Source organism: Heterodontus francisci, unplaced genomic scaffold (assembly GCF_036365525.1).
Source record: "Heterodontus francisci isolate sHetFra1 unplaced genomic scaffold, sHetFra1.hap1 HAP1_SCAFFOLD_325, whole genome shotgun sequence".
NCBI classification, from domain to species: Eukaryota; Metazoa; Chordata; class Chondrichthyes; order Heterodontiformes; family Heterodontidae; genus Heterodontus; species Heterodontus francisci.
Genome location: NW_027140323.1, coordinates 950,501 through 959,171, shown reverse-complemented (window position 1 = coordinate 959,171; position 8,671 = coordinate 950,501).

Genomic DNA, 8,671 nt, shown 5'->3' with positions numbered 1-8,671 from the left:
ACCCCATACACACCTGGCAGAATCCTGATACACTGTGACAACCCCATACACACCAGGCAGGAACCAGGTAAACTGTGAAACCCCATGCACACGATGCAGGATCCTGATACACTGTGAAACACCCATACACATCTGGCAGGATCCTGATACACTGTGAAAACCCCGTACACACCTGGCAGGATCCAGATCCACTGTGAAACACCATTCACATCTGGCAGGATCCTGATACGCAGTGAAACCCCATTCACATCTGGCAGAATCCTGATACATTGTGAAAACCCCATACACACCTGGCAGGATCCAGATACACTGTGAAAACCCCACACACACCTGGCAGGATCCTGATCCACTGTGAAAACCCCATACACACCTGGCAGGATCCTGATCCACTGTGAAAACCCCATACACACTTGGCAGGATCCTGATACACTGTGAAAACCCCATACACACCTGGCAGGATCCTGATCCACTGTATATACCCCATACGCACCTGGCAGGATGCTGATAAACTGTGAAACCCCCATACGCACCTGGCGGGATCCTGATAAACTGAAACCCCATACACACCAGGCAGGATCCTGATATACTGTGAAAACCCATGCACACCTGACAGGATCCTGATATACTGTGAAACCCCCATACACACCTGGCAGGAGTCTGATGCACTGTGAAATCCCCGTACACACCTGGCAGGTTCCTGATGCACAGTGAAACACCAATCACATCTGGCAGGATCCTGATACACAGTGAAACCCCATTCACATCTGGCAGGATCCTGATAAACTGTGAAACCCACACACACACCTGGCAGGATCCTGATAAACTGTGAAACCCCCATACACAATCGGCAGGATCCTGATATACTGTGAAAATCCCAGACACACCTGGCAGGGTCCTGATAAACTGTGAAACCCACATACACACCTGGCAGGATCCTGATGCACTGTGAAAACCCCATACACACCTGGCAGGATCCTGATACACTGTGAAAACCCCATGCACACCTGGCAGGAACCAGGTAAACTGTGAAACACCATACACACGATGCAGGATCCTGATGCACTGTGAAACACCCATACACATCTGGCAGGATCCTGATGCACTGTGAAAACCTCATTCACATCTGGCAGGATCCTGATCCACTGTGAAATCTCCATTCACATCTGGCAGGATTCTGATACACTGTGAAAACCCCTTACACACCTGGCAGGATCCTGATCCACTGTGAAACACCATTCACATCTGGCAGGATACTGATACGCAGTGAAACCCCATTCACATCTGGCAGGATCCTGATACACTGTGAAAACCCCATACACACTTGGCAGGATCCTGATACACTGTGAAAACTCCACACACACCTGGCAGGATCCTGATCCACTGTGAAAACCCCATACACACCTGGCAGGATCCTGATCCACTGTGAAAACCCCATACACACTTGGCAGGATCCTGATACACTGTGAAAACCCCATACACACCTGGCAGGATCCTGAGCCACTGTATATACCCCATACGCACCTGGCAGGATGCTGATAAACTGTGAAACCCCCATACCCATCTGGCGGGATCCTGTTAAACTGAAACCCCCAAACACACCAGGCAGGTTCCTGATAAACTGTGAAAACCCATGCACACCTGGCAGGATCCTGATACACTGTGAAACCCCCATACACACCTGGCAGGAGCCTGATGCACTGTGAAATCCCCCTACACACCTGGCAGGTTCCTGATGCACAGTGAAACACCATTCACATCTGGAAGGATGCTGATGCACTGTGAAAACTCCATACACATCTGGCAGGATCCTGATGCACGGTGAAAACCTCATTCACATCTGGCAGGATCCTGATCCAAAGTGAAATCTCCATACACATCTGGCAGGATCCTGATACACTGTGAAAACCCCGTACACACCTGGCAGGATCCTGATCCGCTGTGAAACACCATTCTCATCTGTCAGGATCCTGATATGCAGTGAAACCCCATTCACATCTGGCAGGATCCTGATACACTGTGAAAACCCCATACACACCTGGCAGGATCCTGATACACTGTGAAAACCCCACACACACCTGGCAGGATCCTGATCCACTGCGAAAACCCCATACACACCTGGCAGGATCCTCATCCACTGTGAAAACCCCATACAAACTTGGCAGTACCCTGATACACTGTGAAAACTCCATACACACCGGGCAGGATTCTGATCCACTGTGAAAACACCATACACACCTGGCAGGATCCTGATCCCCTGTATATACCCCATACGCACCTGGCAGGATGCAGATAAACTGTGAAACCCCCATACACACCTGGCGGGATCCTTATAAACTGTGAAACCCTCATACACACATGGCAGGATCCTGATACACTGTGAAAACCCATACACACCTGGCAGGATCCTGATATACTGTGAAACCCCCATACTCACCTGGCAGGAGCCTGATGCACTGTGAAATCCCCGTAAACACCTGGCAGGTTCCTGATGCACTGTGTAACCCCATTCACATCTGGCAGGATCCTGATACACAGAGAAACCCCATTCACATCTGGCTGGATCCTGATGCACTGTGAAACCCCATACACACCTGGCAGGATCCTGATACACTGTGAAACCCCATACAAACCTGGCAGGATCCTGGTACACTGTGAAACCCCCATACACACCTGGCAGGATCCTGATCCACTGTGAAAACTCCATACACGCCTGGCAGGACCTTGATAAACTGTGAACACCCCACACACACCTAGCAGGATCCTGATACACTGAAATCCCAGACACTCCTGGCAGGATCCTGATCCACTCTGAAAATCCCATACACACCTGGCAGGATCCTGATCCACTGTGAAATCTCCATATACATCTGGCAGGATCCTGAACCACTGTGAAAATCCCGTACACACCTGGCAAGGTCCTGAACCACCGTGAAACCCCATTCACATCTGGCAGGATCCTGATAAACTGTGAAACCCACATACACACCTGGCAGGATCCTGATCCACTGTGAAACCCCATACACACCAGGCAGGATCCTGATAAACTGTGAAACCCGCATATACACCTGGCAGGATCCTGATAAACTGTGAAAACCCCTCGCACACCTGGCAGGATCCTGATACACTGTGAAAACCCCATACACACCTGGCAGGATCCTGATAAACTGTGAAACCCCATACACACGATGCAGGATCCTGATACACTATGAAACACCCACACACATCTGGAAGGTTCCTGACGGACTGTGAAAACCCCAGACAGATCTGGCAGGATCCTGATGCACTGTGAAAACCCCATTCGCATCTGGCAGGATCCTGATAAACTGTGAAACCCACATGCACACCTGGCAGGATCCTGATAAACTGTGGAACCCCCATACACACCTGGCAGGATCCTGAAAACTGTAAAAACCCCGGACAAACCTGGCAGGAACCTGATTAACTGTGAAACCCCATGCACACGATGCAGGATCCTGATACACTTTTAAACACCCATAAACATCTGGAAGGATCCTGATGCACTGTGAAAACACCATACGCATCTGTCAGGATCCTGATGCACTGTAAAACACCATTCACATCTGGCAGGATCCTGATACGCAGTGAAACCCCATTCAAATCTGGCAGGATCCTGATCCACTGTGAAATCTCCATACACTTCTGGCAGGATCCTGATACACTGTGAAAACCCCGTACACATCTGGCAGGATCCTGATCCACTGTGAAACACCATTCACATCTGGCAGGATCCTGATATACTGTGAAACCCCCATACACATCTGGCAGGAGCCTGATGCACTGTGAAATCCCCGTGCACACCTGGAAGGTTCCTGATGCACAGTGAAAACCCATTCACATCTGGCAGGATCCTGATACACAGTTAATCCCCTCTCACATCTGGCAGGATCCTGATACACTGTGAAACCCCAAACACACCTGGCAGGATCCTGATACACATTGAAACCCCATACACACCTGGCAGAATCCTGATACACAGTGAAACCCCCATACACACCTGGCAGTATCCTGATCCACTGTGAAAACTCCATACACGCCTGGCAGGACCTTGTTAAACTGTAAACACCCCATACACACCTGGCAGGATCCTGATACACTGTGAAAACTCCATACACATCTGGCAGGATCCTGATCCACTGTGAAAACCCCGGACACACCTGGCAGGATCCTGATCCACTGTGAAACCCCATTCACATCTGGCAGGATCCTGATAAACTGTGATACCCACATGCACACCTGGCAGGATCCTGATCCACTGTGAAACCCCATACACACCAGGCAGGATCCCGATAAACTCTGAAACCCACATACACACCTGGCAGGATCCTGATACACTGTGAAATCCCCATACACACCAGGCAGGATGCTGATAATCTGTGAAACCCACATATACACCTGGCAGGATCCTGATACACTGTGAAAACCCCATACACACCTGGCAGGATCCTGATACACTGTGATATCCCTATACACACCTGGCAGGATCCTGATAAACTGTGAAACCCCATACACACGATGCAGGATCCTGATACACTGTGAAACACACATACACATCTGGAAGGATCCTGATGCACTGTGAAAACCCCATACACATCTGGCAGGATGCTGATGCACTGTGAAAACCTCATTCACATCTGGCAGGATCCTGATCCACTGTGAAATCTCCATACACATCTGGCAGGATCCTGATACACTGTGAAAACCCGTACACAAATGGCAGGATCCTGATCCACTGTGAAACAACATTCACATCTGGCAGGATCCTGATACGCAGTGAAATCCCATTCACATCTGGCACGATCCTGATACACTGTGAAAACCCCATACACACCTGGCAGGATCCTGACACATTGTGAAAGCCCCACACACACCTGGCAGGATCCTGATACACTGTGAAACCCCATACACACCTGGCAGGATCATGATCCACTGTGAAAACACCATACACACTTGGCAGGATCCTGTTACACTGTGAAAACACCATACACATCTGGCAGGATCCTGATCCACTGTATATACCCCATACGCACCTGGCAGGATGCTGATAAACTGTGGAACCCCCATACACACCTGGCGGTATCCTGATATACTGTGAAACCCCCATACACACCTGGCAGGTTCCTGATATACTGTGAAAACCCATACACACCTGGCAGGATCCTGATATACTGTGAAACACGCATACACACCTGGCAGGAGCCTGATGCCCTGTGAAATCCCCGTACACACCTGGCAGGTTCCTGATGCACAGTGAAACCCCATTCACATCTGGCAGGATCCTGATACACAGTGAAACCCCATTCACATCTGGCAGGATCCTGATAATCTGTGAAACCCACATACACACCTGGCAGGATCCTGATAAACTGTGAAACCCCCATACACACCTGTCAGGATCCTGATAAACTGTGAAAACCCAAGACACACCTGGCAGGATCCTGATGGACTGTGAAAACCCCATACACACCTGGCAGGATCCTGATACACTGTGAAAACCCCATCCACACCTGGCAGGATCCTGATAAACTGTGATACCCCATACACACGATGCAGGATCCTGATACACTGTGAAACACACATGCACATCTGGAAGGATCCTGATGCACTGTGAAAACCCCATACGCATCTGGCAGGATCCTGATGCACTGTGAAAACCTCATTCACATCTGGCAGGATCCTGATCCACTGTGAAATCTCCATACACATCTGGCAGGATCCTGATACACTGTGAAAACCCCGTACACACCTGGCAGGATCCTGATCCACTGTGAAACAACATTCACATCTGGCAGGATCCTGATACGCAGTGAAATCCCATTCACATCTGGCAGGATCCCGCTACACTGTGAAAACCCCATGCACACCTGGCAGGATCCTGATCCATTGTGAAAGCCCCACACACACCTGGCAGGATCTTGATCCACTGTGAAACCCCATACACACCTGGCAGGATCCTGATCCACTGTGAAAACACCATACACACCTGGCAGGATGCTGATATACTGTGAAACCCCATACACACCTGGCAGGAGCCTGATGCACTGTGAAATCCCCGTACACACCTGGCAGGTTCCTGATGCACAGTGAAACCCATTCACATCTGGCAGGATCCTGATACACAGTGAAACCCCATTCACATCTGGCAGGATCCTGATAATCTGTGAAACCCACACACACCTGGCAGGATCCTGATAAACTGTGAAACACCCATACACACCTGTCACGATTCTGATACACTGTGAAAACCCCACACTCACCTGGCAGGATCCTGATCCCCTGCGAAAACCCCATACACACCTGGCCGGATCCTGATCCACTGTGAAAACCCCATACACACTTGGCAGGATCCTGATACACTGTGCAAACCGCATACACACCTGGCAGGATTCTGATACACTGTGAAAACTCCATACACACCTGGCAGGATCCTGATCCACTGAAAATACCCCATACGCACCTGGCAGGATGCTGATAAACTGTCAATCCCCCATACACACCTGGCAGGCTCCTGATAAACTGTGAAACCCCCATACACACCTGGCAGGATCCTGATACACTGTGAAACCCCATACACACCTGGCAGGATCCTGATACACTGTGAAAACCCGTACACAAATGGCAGGATCCTGATCCACTGTGAAACAACATTCACATCTGGCAGGATCCTGATACGCAGTGAAATCCCATTCACATCTGGCACGATCCTGATACACTGTGAAAACCCCATACACACCTGGCAGGATCCTGACACATTGTGAAAGCCCCACACACACCTGGCAGGATCCTGATACACTGTGAAACCCCATACACACCTGGCAGGATCATGATCCACTGTGAAAACACCATACACACTTGGCAGGATCCTGTTACACTGTGAAAACACCATACACATCTGGCAGGATCCTGATCCACTGTATATACCCCATACGCACCTGGCAGGATGCTGATAAACTGTGGAACCCCCATACACACCTGGCGGTATCCTGATAAACTGTGAAACCCCCATACACACCTGGCAGGTTCCTGATATACTGTGAAAACCCATACACACCTGGCAGGATCCTGATATACTGTGAAACACGCATACACACCTGGCAGGAGCCTGATGCCCTGTGAAATCCCCGTACACACCTGGCAGGTTCCTGATGCACAGTGAAACCCCATTCACATCTGGCAGGATCCTGATACACAGTGAAACCCCATTCACATCTGGCAGGATCCTGATAATCTGTGAAACCCACATACACACCTGGCAGGATCCTGATAAACTGTGAAACCCCCATACACACCTGTCAGGATCCTGATAAACTGTGAAAACCCAAGACACACCTGGCAGGATCCTGATGGACTGTGAAAACCCCATACACACCTGGCAGGATCCTGATACACTGTGAAAACCCCATCCACACCTGGCAGGATCCTGATAAACTGTGATACCTCATACACACGATGCAGGATCCTGATACACTGTGAAACACACATGCACATCTGGAAGGATCCTGATGCACTGTGAAAACCCCATACGCATCTGGCAGGATCCTGATGCACTGTGAAAACCTCATTCACATCTGGCAGGATCCTGATCCACTGTGAAATATCCATACACATCTGGCAGGATCCTGATACACTGTGAAAACCCCGTACACACCTGGCAGGATCCTGATCCACTGTGAAACAACATTCACATCTGGCAGGATCCTGATACGCAGTGAAATCCCATTCACATCTGGCAGGATCCCGCTACACTGTGAAAACCCCATGCACACCTGGCAGGATCCTGATCCATTGTGAAAGCCCCACACACACCTGGCAGGATCTTGATCCACTGTGAAATCCCATACACACCTGGCAGGATCCTGATCCACTGTGAAAACACCATACACACCTGGCAGGATGCTGATATACTGTGAAACCCCATACACACCTGGCAGGAGCCTGATGCACTGTGAAATCCCCGTACACACCTGGCAGGTTCCTGATGCACAGTGAAACCCATTCACATCTGGCAGGATCCTGATACACAGTGAAACCCCATTCACATCTGGCAGGATCCTGATAATCTGTGAAACCCACACACACCTGGCAGGATCCTGATAAACTGTGAAACACCCATACACACCTGTCACGATCCTGATACACTGTGAAAACCCCACACTCACCTGGCAGGATCCTGATCCACTGCGAAAACCCCATACACACCTGGCCGGATCCTGATCCACTGTGAAAACCCCATACACACTTGGCAGGATCCTGATACACTGTGCAACCCGCATACACACCTGGCAGGATTCTGATACACTGTGAAAACTCCATACACACCTGGCAGGATCCTGATCCACTGTATATATACCCCATACGCACCTGGCAGGATGCTGATAAACTGTCAATCCCCCATACACACCTGGCAGGCTCCTGATAAACTGTGAAACCCCCATACACACCTGGCAGGATCCTGATACACTGTGAAATCCCATACACACCTGGCAGGATCCTGATCCACTGTGAAAACACCATACACACTTGGCAGGATCCTGATCCACTGTGAAAACCCCATACACACTTGGCAGGATTCTGATACACTGCGTAAACCGCATACACACCTGGCAGGATTCTGATACACTGTGAAAACTCCATACACACCTGGCAGGATCCT